Source organism: Oryx dammah, unplaced genomic scaffold (genome assembly GCF_014754425.2).
Source record: "Oryx dammah isolate SB20612 unplaced genomic scaffold, SCBI_Odam_1.1 HiC_scaffold_17, whole genome shotgun sequence".
NCBI lineage: Eukaryota > Metazoa > Chordata > Mammalia > Artiodactyla > Bovidae > Oryx > Oryx dammah.
In genome coordinates this window covers 16006162-16018013 of record NW_024070201.1, presented here as the reverse complement: position 1 = coordinate 16018013, position 11852 = coordinate 16006162, and the positions used below count along the sequence as shown (strand labels likewise).

Sequence of the window (11852 nt, the reverse complement as noted above, 5' to 3'; positions counted from 1 at the left end):
GGGGGGGGGGGGGGGGGGGGGGGGGGTGTTCAGGATGGGGAACGTACACCAGTGGTGGATTCATGTTGATGTATGGCAAAACCAATACAATATTGTAAAGTAATTAGCCTCCAATTAAAATAAATAAATTTAAATTAAAAAAAAATAAAAGGCAATCATAATGGAATATGCTGATCCTATCTAGGGAACCTACATGGATAAGTGATTTCCTTACTCCTTGTTTTATTTGTACCTCTCCTCTAGATATTGAGGTGTCACACTTGGAAAAACATTGAAAAATCCCACTCTACAGCCTCCAAAACAGACAAGTACTTAGTCAAAATTTCCATTTAAAAAATTATATAAGATGGTATATGATTATTAGCTTAGTTCACAATGTTCCTTCCATAAGAGCTGAAGAGAGTTCAAATGTTTTCCTATTCTGGGCTAAGTCTTATGCAGATTTTACTGATAACTCTAACTGCTGAATATGTGGTCAACTTCCCCTTTCCATCAGCTCTGGATTGCCATGGTGGGTCTCCCCACTCAAGCATGCTGATTGGCTAGCTTTAAGACATTTAATTTTAGAAAAAAAAAATTCTAGTATGATCCTCCAAGAAAAAATCCATCACTCTATGGGATCACTTTAGCTGGCCTATAGCTTCCACCATATAAAATCCTGGACATTCCATGCAAGTTTCATATAGTAAGACAGTTTCTCAGGCTCACTGGAAAGCCTACCCTAAAGTTAAAGACAAAACCAAAAGTCTATGGGCTGGAAATATATTCCAAATTTGGGACAGGTTTATTTGGCTCATTACAGGATATGGTAGACTAAATGATAGAACCCTTTTGTGCTGGGAGCAGAAAAATCACTCTTGGATAAACAAAGAATATTTTACTAGAGATATGGGATGGTTACCTAGGGATGACTGTCACCACATCACAGTTCTTAGAGATACTGAATGGTTTAAAACAAACTGGGAAAGGAGCCTTAAAATGCACTCTAGGATTCTCTTGGGCACAGGGACATATGTTCACTTCTTTGAGCCACTCTCCAGTCAACCTCCTTATGATGGACTTGGTCTGTCATTCAATGTTATGATCATTTAGCCAACATCCTTATGCCAGGACTAGGTTTTGAAAATGTAGTTCATATTGAGGCTCTAACAAAATTTATTCAAGGAGCTTTCTATGATAGCAATAATGCCAAATCCCTCTAAATGATGAAATGTCTCTAATGAGAAAAGCTTTTCTATAAAAGAGGATGGTCTTGAACACCATTACAGCTTCTTAGGGAGAGACCTGTGCTATCATCAAAACAAAATGTTGCCCTTTCATTCCAGATGAATCTATTAATGTATCTCAAATGTTAAAACACATGCACACACAAAAAAGTGAGGCCTTACATAACCCATAACCCTCTTTCTGATTTGGGAACTGTCTGGAAACATGTCTTGGATCTCCAAAATCCTGATTACAATCTCTTTTGATGTCCCTTCTAATGTTCATTGTTGTGTTTCTTTTGATCTGCATCTTTAACAGACTTATAAAATACTTACAGAGTGCTTATAGAAAAGATAATTTGATTGAGTATTATAAACTGAATAAGTAAAATACTATATTCTCTGGTAATATTTAAAATTAGAATTTTAGCCAATCAATTTTACACTTATTGATTCAAGGACATAACAAAACATTTGCAAGCAATTATAATTGATAATTCCAGTTCCTATTTCCTATCGTGACAGGTGCCTCAATGGTGTGTAAAACCATATAAAATTTGTAATTTGTCTTTCAAAATTTGAGAGACTTTGGGAATTTTCCTTTGTCTTGAGCAAGTACTGCAACTCAGATAACTTAAATTTTAAAAAGCCTAAAAACTGAGATAGTTTGAAATAAACAGTCAACTGATCACATATAAGCTACTGTAACAATCAAACTTGTTTAATGAAATATTCTTCCAATACTTTTAGAAACATGCCCATGGTAACAAGATAGTAGCCAAATCAAAATCAAATAAAGATGACAAAAAGCAACTCTAAACTTTGCAAATAATATAAATTAGTAATGAAGCTAAAATTGAGAGGGACAGAGTAAAGAGACAAAGTAGGGTAATCTCACTAGGGGACTGCAAGTAATGGGAAAAAGTATGGGAGACTCCTGTAAATTAATCTTTACTCAAGAAAGCAGCTTTGCTAACCACAAAACCAAGCAAGCTTGCTTAGCAACAAGTCATGCAGCAGATGCAAGAGACATGACCCAGAACCATAAAGCAATGTGGCACAAGACCCATATTCTGCTTACAGAGCTCAGTAAGTTAATGACCCCTAGCATATGCTCTCTGCACACATAAAAAACAAGACTTTATGGAAAGGTGATATTTCAAAGTAAAGATTCTCATTGTACTGAGACTTAAAATATTTTTTTCCATAGTTCCATGATAGTTTAGGCTTGACCATCTAAGGCTAAGAAACTCCCCTGCCCAGACTGGTGGAGGAGTTGATGATAGAAGTGTGACATCTACTCAAGAATGAAGAAGAAAGTGGTCTTTTCTCTCTCCTTACTTTTCCTTTGATTCTAAAACTGTAGCCCAGGTTCTCAGGTGCACCCTCTCACCCTCCACTTGTAAACATCACAAACATCCTATTCTAATAAATCACTTTTTATCTATCACTTTACCTCTTGCTGAATTCTTTCTGTGCTGAGACATAAAGGACTAGAGCTCCTTGGAGCTCCCTGAAATGTCACCAAATGATTTCAAAATGATTAAGGGGCTTTTATTATTTTGAATTATCTGAATCTATATTAAACTTTTATTGGCATGTCCTCTTCTGGTTTGATAAAGTAATTCATAGTCAGAACCAGTTTTACACCCCTAAAAACAAAATATGGATGAACACACTGTAGAACACAATTCCTTTGGTTTGGTTTACAGTAATTTAAGTTTGCTTTGACAATGCTGAATCAATATAAACATTATATCTCCTATAAAAGAAAACCCAACATAGAAAAACAATCCCAAATGATAAATCTGCTCAGCTGGTAGCCTTGAAAATGTAAGATGTGATATCAGTTCAATCTGGAATGTGTATTTTTGCCGTTTGCTTCACATTTGAGACATCATTTCTTTTGTTTGTTTTCCTGGCAGTGGTAGGAGTGTCAGTCACACGCTTGAATATTTCAATAATTACATTGAAGGACCTTAAACTTAGATTAAAAATATATATATTGCTGCATGCTTTTCTGTTTTAACCATGGTTGGGAGTGGTTTGAAAACTGTTTCTCCACATTTAAAAATTTTCAAATGTAAACATACATGTACACATTAAGCATGTTTGTGATAAGTCATTTTAGTCGTGTCTGACTCTTTGCGACCCTATGGACTGTGGCCTGCCAGGCTCCTCTGTCCATGGGATTCTCCAAGCAAGTATACTGGAGTGGGTTGCCATTTTCTCCTTCAGGGAATCTTTCTAACCTAGAGATTGAACCCGCGGCTTGTACGGCTTCTGCATTGCAGGTGGATTCTTTATTGCTGAGCCACCAAGGAAGCCCCACATATTAAGCATAGTAATAAAATTAATAATTTTCTCTATAATCTCTATGTTAACCTTCCTTATTGCATGCCCCTTCATCCAATCACTGTTTTTCTTTCCCTAGGAGTTAAGCAACATCTTGAATTTTGTATTAATCATTCCTCACTTTCCACATTCTCCATCAAGGTATTTCAAAATAACATATTTTTTCATTTCTTTCTAGTTTCAACTTTTAATTCAATAGAATAATACTATAGTATTATTTATAATACTATAGCATTTAACCAGAAATCCAATTGCCAACATCTGTTGGATCATAGAACAAGAAAGAGAATTCCAGAAAAAACACCTACTTTTGCCTCATTAATTACGCTAATGCCTTTGACAGTATAGATCACAACAAACTGTGGAAAATTCTTAAAGAGAGGGGTACACCAGAGCATCTTATCTGCCTCTTGCAAAACCCGTATGCAGGTCAAGAAGCAACAGTTAGAACCGGACGTGGAACAACAAACTGGTTCCAAATTGGGAAAGGAGTATGTCAAGACTATATATTGTCACCCTGCTTATTTCATTTCTATGTAGAGTTCAGTTCAGTTTAGTTGCTCAGTCATATCCGACTCTTTGCGACCCCATGGATTGCAGCACGCCAAGCCTCCCTATCCATCACCAACTCCTGGAGTTTACTCAAACTCATGTGCATTGAGTCGGCAATGCCATCCAACCATCTCATCCTCTGTTGTCCCCTTCTCCTCTCTGTAGAGTACATCATGAGAAATATTGGGCTGGATGAAGCATAAGCTGTAATCAAGATTGCTGTGTTCAGTGTGCTGTGCTTAATCTCTCGGTCATTTCTGACTTTTTGCAACCCCATGGACTGTAGCCTGCCAGGCTCCTCCATCAATGGGGAGTCTCCAGAAAAAAATACTGGAGTGGGTTGCCATGCCCTCCTCCAGGGGATCTTCGCAACCCAGAGATTGAACCCAAGTCTTCTGCATTGCAGGGCATTCTTGCAACCATCTGAGCCACTGAGATTGTGGGGAGAGATATCAATAACCTCAGATATGCAGGTGACCCCACCATTATGGCAGAAAGCAAAGAGGAATTAAAGAGTCTCTTGAAGGTGAGAGTGAAAAAGCTGGTTAAAAACTCAACATTCAAAAAATGAAGATCATGGCATCTGATCCCATCACTTCATGGCAAATAGATGAGGAAACAATGGAAACAGTGAGAGACTTTATTTTCTTGGGCTCCAAAATCACTGTGGACCGTGACTGCAGCCATGAAATTAAACGATGATCGCTCCTTGGAAGAAAAGCTATGCCAAACCTAGACAGTGTAGTAAAAGACAGATAGATACATTGCTTTGCTGACAAAGATCCATATAGTCAAAGCTGTGATTTTTCCAGTAGCCATGTATGGATGTGAGAGCTGGACTATCAAAAAAACTGAGCACCAAAGAATTGATGCTTTTAAACTGTAGTGTTGGAGAAGACTCTTCAGAATCCCTTGTCAGCAAAGATATCAAAACCAGTCAGTCCTGGAGGAAATCAACCCTGAATATTCACTGGAAGGACTAATGCTAAAGCTGAAGCTCCAGTGCTTCGGCCACCTGATGTGAAGAGCTGACTCACTGGAAAAAACCCTGATGCTGGGAAAGATTGAAGTCAGGAGGAGAAGGGGATGACAGAGGCTGAGAGAGCTGGATGGCATCACTGACTCAATGGACATGAGTTTGAGCAAACTCTGGGGGATGGTGAAGGACAGAAGCCTGGTGTGCTGCAGTCAGTGGGGTTGCAAAGAGTCAGACACAACAGAGTAACTGAACGATGACGATTCTTGTATCACTTGCTTCCTTTGCATAATATTGTTTTTGACATCCATCCATGTTAGTGTTCAGTAACTGATGTCATTCTTTTTCCTTGCTGTATTAGTATACAGAGTATAAATGTATCACAGTTTATCCATTCTATTTTTAAATGGATATTTGAGTTATCTCAAGACACTTTGGGGCCTTTATGAAAGTATCACTGTGAATAATCTTGTGTGTGACTTCAGCTGCATATGCACACCAACTTTCTCGGAGCAAACATTTGAGAGAGGGATTACTGGGTTGTAAGAAAGGCACAAGTTAAATTTTACTAGTTAATGCCAAGCAAATCATACCATTTATACTCCCACCAGTTGTGTATGAGACTTCCTGCTACTCCAATTCCTCAGCAATAAAGTCACTGTCAGACCTTCAAAGTTGAGCCAAACTCATATGTAGGAAAGGTACATTATAGTGTTATTAATATATCTAATGTGAATGCTGATGAGGTTAACCAATAATATTTTATTGCTTATATGTATTGCAAAAAATTATCCTAGCTGTGGTTAAATTTTCATTCTCTTTAGGTGTTCTTTATCAAACAGAAAGGTTTTAGTTTTAATGTAGTAAAATTTATCCATATTTTCTTTTATGGTATGAAAGGTTTTGGCCTGTCTAGTCTCCAAAAAGTTCTCTATTCTCATTCAAATTTCTAATTATATCATATTGTATGCATGTGTCAAATCATTATATAGTACACCTGAAACTGACATGTTGTATGTTAATTCAGTTCAGTTCAGTTGCTCAGTCGTGTCCGACTCTTTGCGACCCCACGAATGGCAGCATGCCAGGCTTCCCTGTCCATCACCAACTCCCAGAGTTCACTCAAACTCACGTCCATCGAGTCAGTGATGCCATCCAGCCATCTCATCCTCTGTCGTCCCCTTTTCTTTCTACCTCCAATCCCTCCCAGCATCAGAGTCTTTTCCAGTGAGTCAACTCTTCTCATGAGGTGGCCAAAGTACTGGAGTTTCAGCTTCAGCATCATTCCTTGCAAAGAACCCCCAGGGCTGATCTCCTTTAGAATGGACTTGTTGGATCTCCTTGCAGTCCAAGGGACTCTCAAGAGTCTTCTCCAACACCACAGTTCAAAAGCATCAATTCTTTAGCACTCAGATTTCTTCACATCCATACATGACCACTGGAAAAACCATAGCCTTGACTAAATGGAACTTTGTTGGCAAAGTAATGTCTCTACTTTTCAATATGCTATCTAGGATGGTCATAACTTTTCTTCCAAGGAGTAAGCGTCTTTTAATTTCATGGCTGCAATCACCATCTGCAGTGATTTTGGAGCCCAAGAAAATAAAGTCTGCCACTGTTTCCACTGTTTCCCCATCTATTTCCCATGAGGTGATGGGACCAGATGCCATAATCTTAGTTTTCTGAATGTTGAGCTTTAAGCCAACTTTTTCACTCTCCTCTTTCACTTTCATCAAGAGGCTTTTAAGTTCCTCTTCACTTTCTGCCATAAGGGTGGTGTCATCTGCATATCTGAGGTTATTGATATTTCTCCCAGCAATCTTGATTCCAGCTTGTGCTTCTTCCAGCCCAGCATTTCTCATGATGTGCTCTGCATATGAGTTAAATAAACAGGGTGACAATATACAGCCTTGATGTACTCCTTTTCCTGCTTGAACTGTCTGTTGTTCCATGTCCAGTTCTAAATGTTGCTTCCTGATCAGCATACAGGTTTCTCAAGAGGCAGGTCAGATGCTCTGGTATTCCCATCTCTTTCAGAATTTTCCAGTTTATTGTGATCCACACAGTCAAAGGCTTTGGGATAGTCAATAAAGCAGAAATAGATGTTTTTCTGGAACTCTCTTGCTTTTTCCATGATCCAGCAGATGTTGGCAATTTGATCTCTGGTTCCTCTGCCTTTTCTAAAATCAGCTTGAATATCAGGAAGTTAACGGTTCACGTATTGCTGAAGCCTGGCTTGGAGAATTTTGAGCATTACTCTACTAGCATGTGAGATGAGTGCAATTGTGCAGTAGTTTGAGCATTCTTTGGCATTGCTTTTCTTCGAGATTGGAATGAAAACTGACTTTTTCCAGTCCTGTGGCCACTGCTGAGTTTTCCAAATTTGCTGACATATTGAGTGCAGCACTTTCACAGCATCATCTTTCAGGATTTGAAATAGCTCAACTAGAATTCCATCACCTCCACTAGCTTTGTTTGTAGTTATGCTTTCTAAGGCCCACTTGACTTCACATTCCAGAATGTCTGGCTCTAGGTGAGTGATCATAGCATCGTGATTATCCGGGTCGTGAAGATCTTTTTTGTACAGATCTTCTGTGTATTCTTGCCACCTCTTCTTAATATCTTCTGCTTCTGTTAGGTCCATACCATTTCTGTCCTTTATCGAGCCCATCTTTGCATGAAATGTATAGTTTAGTAAATAAATCACTGAGTTTATAAATTCCTGATTATAAATTAATAATTGTACACTACATCCTATAATATTTAATCTACCTGTAATTTATGTGGAGACATATGAAATAGGGATGCAATTACATATTTTTTTAACATGGACAACCAATTGACCCCCAAACATTTATTGAATAGCCCATCTTTTCCCTACTGATGAATGTCACCGTTGTCTTTTATCATGTCATTTTTATCTCTCATGCACTGCAGTCTCATTGTTGCTCACTCAGTTGTGCCCAACTCTTTGTGACCCCATAAACTGCATCACGCCAGGCTTCCCTGTCCTTCACCATCTCCCAGAGTTTGCTCAAACTCATGTCCATTGAGTCAGTGGTGCTATCCAACCATCTCATCTTCTATCATCTGCTTCTCCTCTTGCCCTCAGTCTCTTTGAGCATCAGGGCCTTTTCAGATGAGTTGGCTTTTTGCATCAGGTGGCCAAAGTATTGGAGCTTCAGTTTTAGCATCTGTCCTTCCAATGGATATTCAGGGTTGATCTCTGTTAGGATTGAGTGGCTTGATCTCCTTGCTATCCTAGGGACTGTCAAGAGTCTTCTCCAGCACTACAGTTTGAAAGCATCAATTCAATGCTCAGCCTTTATTATGGTCCAACTCTCACATCTACATAACTAATGGAAAAACCATAGCTTTGACTACTGACCTTTGTCAACAAAGTGATAGGTTTTTTAATATGCTGTCTAGGTTTTCGTAGATTTTCTTCCAAGAAGCAAGCAGTCTCACTAAGACATGTCTAGTTTTGTTAAAAGGTTTTGCATAGCAAAGGAAACCTTGGACAAAATGAAAAGATAATCTACTGAGTGAAAGAAAATATTTGCATTATAATATAATATTTGCATATAATGATTGATAAGCAGTTAATGTATAAAATATATAAACAATATATACAAACAGCTCATACAACTCAATGTCAAAATATAAACATTTCAATTAAAAATGGGTAGAAAACTTGCACAGATACACTTCCATCAGGCACATGAAAAAAATGCTCAACATTCTTAGTCATCAGAAAAATGCAAGTTAGAACCACAGGGAGATACCACTTCATATCTGTCAGAATGGCTCTGATCAAAAAGACCACAATAACAAATGGTGAGGATGTTGAGAAAGGGGGACTCTTGTATACTATTGATGGAAATGTGAATTTGTGTAGCAACTGTGTAAGACAGTTTGGAACTTCCTCAAAAAATTAAAGATAGAAGTATCATATGACCCATCATGTCAACTCCTGGGTGTATATAGCTAAAGAAAACCCGAACACTTATTTGAAAGGATATGTGCACCTCAATGTTCACAGCAGCATTATTTACAATTATGAAGATATGGAAATATTCTAAGAGTCAATCAACAGATTGTGGTATATATATACTACAGAATACTACTCAGACATAAAAAAATGAATAAAATTTTTCCATTTGCTACAAAATGGATGGACCCAGAGGATATTATATTTAGTGAAATAAGTCATACAAATACTGTATGTTATCACTTGAATGTAAAATCTAAAAATTAAAACAAACTAGTGAACATAACAAAAAAGAAATAGATTCACAGATACAGAAAAAAAAACTACTGATTACCTGTGGGGAGAAGGAAGAATGGAGGGGGAAAATAGGGGAGTAAGAAGTACGCATTACTATGTATTAAATAAATAATCTGTAAGGATATAAAGTGGGATTCCCAGATGGTGCTAGTGGTAAAGAACACACTTGCCAGTGCAGGAGACATAGAGAAATGAGTTCTAAGCCAGGATCAGGAAGATCCCTGGAGGAGGGCATGGCAACCCATTCCAGTATTCTTGCCTGGAGAATCCCATGGACAGAAGAGCCTAGTGGGCTGTGGTCAATAGAGTTGCAAAGAATCTGACATGGCTGAAGCAACTTAGCACTCACAAGCATGCAAGGATATATGGTAGAGCACAGGGTATATAGCCAATACCTTATAATAACTATAAGTGGAGCATAATCTGTAAAAATTTTGAATCACCATGTTATATACCTGAAAATAATAAAATATTGCAAATCAAGTATATCTCAAAAATATATACATATCCTATTATGCACATTGCAGATGTATCATGAAATTAAGTACAAATGAAGTAAAACATTAAAAGTAAACTGAAATACTTTTTATTTAAAAAGTAAAAAAAACCACATTAATGTAAAAGAAAGTATAGCTTTGAATTACCATGATTTCTCTTTTGTAGAATTCTTTAAGATTGCTGTGTCTGAGACCTGATTTGTGTCTTTCAATAATTCCAGAGAAATTTTAAAAAATATTTTCTCTATTATCTTCATGTGCAAGTAATTCCAACTGAACTTATAATGTCTCCTATATATTTTATATTCTTTTATTCATATTTCCCCATTTTTAATTCTCTTGACAAATTTATGGAAATTTCCTTAGCTGTATCTAATCTGCTTCTAAACTCATCTATTGAGAGTATTTTTGTTTTGATTTGCTTGATTTTTTATTTGTTTGTTTTGGTATAGTGTTGATTACTTAGAAATTCTATGGTTCATTTTCAAACCTAGCTTTTCCAGCCTTGGATTTTTAAGCTTCTCTTTATTTCTTTAATTATACTAAGTAATGCCATTTAGATTATGTACAATAATTTTGATACCTGACAACATTCCAGGTCTGTTCTTCTCATCTCCTGTTTCTATTGGTTCTTACTCATAGTACTTTGTTTTCCTATGTGAGTGCGTGTTTTTTCCCCTTTGTTTTATTTTGCTTTGTATTTAGTATTAGACACTCATTTTTTAGAGAACTTTATCTGTGGAAATTCTTTGAAGAGGGAATTGAGGTTGACTTTCCTCATGGAGGGATAGCGTTTTCTAGTGTCCTGTTATCACTTCTGATGATAGAGCACTTTAATTCACCTCTTAAATTTTGATTATATATATATATATATATCTGTGTTCAGCAATATGCTTAGTAGTTTCCAAAAAGCTACTATTTGTAAACTCTTCAACACTATATTTTAATAATTTTATTCAGAAGGGTCAGTCAGAGTATCTACTTTGCCATAATGCCAAACTAGAAATATATTCATATTTTGAGGTGTTTTCTGTATTTTTTAACCCATCATTGATGAACTGTTATTAAAGAGATGCCTTGAATTCAAGGTTACTTTGCCAAATACAAATTTTGGTTTATACATATTCATAGTAAGTATTTCTGGGATCTATCAGGTGCTTTCAAAAATATAGCTGGGTGACTTCATCAATTCTCAGATGTAAACCCCAAATTGCAGACAGCTATCAGCATCAAAAAGAGTACAATACACTGGAAACTACATTTTCCAGCTTTTGATGTTTCCTCGGTCTTGAGCTTGTCAACCACAAATTGGCACTTGCCATCTATCTCTATGAGGACTGAAACGTGTTGCTGCACCTGCTGATTTTCAACACTCCCTGAAGAGTTCAAGGGGGAGAGGAGAATTTAAGCACTCTGTGCTCAAGAAAAAACTGATCAGTAGATCTTCAGATAGCTATATATTTTCAGGAGATGATTTTATTAGCCTAATTCTTGTATCTCCTCATATCTAGAGAAGTACTAAATTCCTTCATGGTGATGATTGCTCCTTGTGACTAGCAGAAACCATCTGCCAAAAAATATGTGCTTTTTTAAATATTTTTAAATTTATTTTTTATTTTACTTTACAATTCTGTATTGTCAATATGTGCTTGATTGTATGTATTCTCCCTTCACCAAAATCACATATATACTGACCTTTGCCCATGCCTATTTGGAGCAGTTCCTCAGATCTATCTGAGGTGCTAAATCCCAGTCTACAGTCCTCATTTTGCCTCAAATAAAACTAAACTTTCACGTTGTGCATTTTTTTAAAGTCTGAAGGTTCCAACGTTCAAGCTCTGAAACAAAATACAATTCAAAAGTAACCCTGAGCCCTGAGCTTCATAAGAACACCTGTACACTATCCACAGGAAGTTGTCCAGGTCCTCCAATTTCTCGCTTCTTATTTCTTGCTCTATGGATTATCTCTCAGGACCAAT

General features: G+C 37.0%; 1 protein-coding gene across 1 annotated transcript in view; it reads right to left on the bottom strand.

Moving 5' to 3' along the window:
* GUCY1A2 (guanylate cyclase 1 soluble subunit alpha 2) overlaps positions 1-11852 on the bottom strand; it is a 474407-nt gene that overhangs the window by 117393 nt on the left and 345162 nt on the right. The gene's annotated exons all lie outside the window — the stretch shown is intronic.